This window comes from Entelurus aequoreus, linkage group LG11, assembly GCF_033978785.1.
Source record: "Entelurus aequoreus isolate RoL-2023_Sb linkage group LG11, RoL_Eaeq_v1.1, whole genome shotgun sequence".
In the NCBI taxonomy this organism is placed as follows: domain Eukaryota; kingdom Metazoa; phylum Chordata; class Actinopteri; order Syngnathiformes; family Syngnathidae; genus Entelurus; species Entelurus aequoreus.
Genome location: NC_084741.1, coordinates 8627283 through 8628422, shown reverse-complemented (window position 1 = coordinate 8628422; position 1140 = coordinate 8627283).

Below are 1140 nucleotides of genomic sequence, written 5' to 3'. Positions count from 1 at the left end.
TTAGATTGGTCAGATCTAGTCTTAGACTTAGATTGGTCAGATCTAGTCTTAGACTTAGATTGGTCAGATCTAGTCTTAAAGACTTAGATTGGGCAGATCAAGGTTTTAGACTTAGATTGGGCAGATCTAGTTTTAGACTTAGAATAGGCAGATCTACGTCCTAGACTTAGATTGGGCAGATCTAGTTTTAGACTTAGATTGGTCAGATCTAGTTTTAGACTTAGATTGGTCAGATCTAGTCTTAGACTTAGATTGGTCAGATCTAGGTCTTAGATTTAGATTGGTCAGTTCTGGGTCTTAGATTTAGATTGGTCAGATCTAGTCTTGGACTTAGATTGGTCAGATCTAGTCTTGGACTTAGATTGGTCAGATCTAGTCTTGGACTTAGATTGGTCAGATCTAGTCTTGGACTTAGATTGGTCAGATCTAGTCTTGGACTTAGATTGGTCAGATCTAGTCTTGGACTTAGATTGGTCAGATCTAGTCTTGGACTTAGATTGGTCAGATCTAGTCTTGGACTTAGATTGGTCAGATCTAGTCTTGGACTTAGATTGGTCAGATCTAGTCTTGGACTTAGATTGGTCAGATCTAGTCTTGGACTTAGATTGGTCAGATCTAGGTCTTAGATTTAGATTGGTCAGATCTAGGTCTTAGACTTCGATTGTGCAGATCTAGGTCTTAGACTTCGATTGTGCAGATCTAGGTCTTAGACTGGGCAGATCTAGTCTTAGACTGGGCAGATCTAGTCTTGGACTTCGATTGGTCAGATCTAGTCTTAGACTTAGATTGGTCAGATCTAGTCTTAGACTTAGATTGGTCAGATCTAGTCTTAGACTTAGATTGGTCAGATCTAGTCTTAGACTTAGATTGGTCAGATCTAGTCTTAGACTTAGATTGGTCAGATCTAGGTCTTAGACTTAGATAGTGCAGATCTAGGTCTTAGACTTCGATTGTGCAGATCTAGGTCTTAGACTTAGATTGGTCAGATCTAGTCATAGACTGGGCAGATCTAGTCTTAGACTGGGCAGATCTAGTCTTAGACTTAGATTGGGCAGATTTAGTCTTAGACTTAGATTGGGCAGATCTAGGTCTTAGACTTAGTTTGGGCAGATCTGGGTCTTAGACTTAGATTGGTCAGAT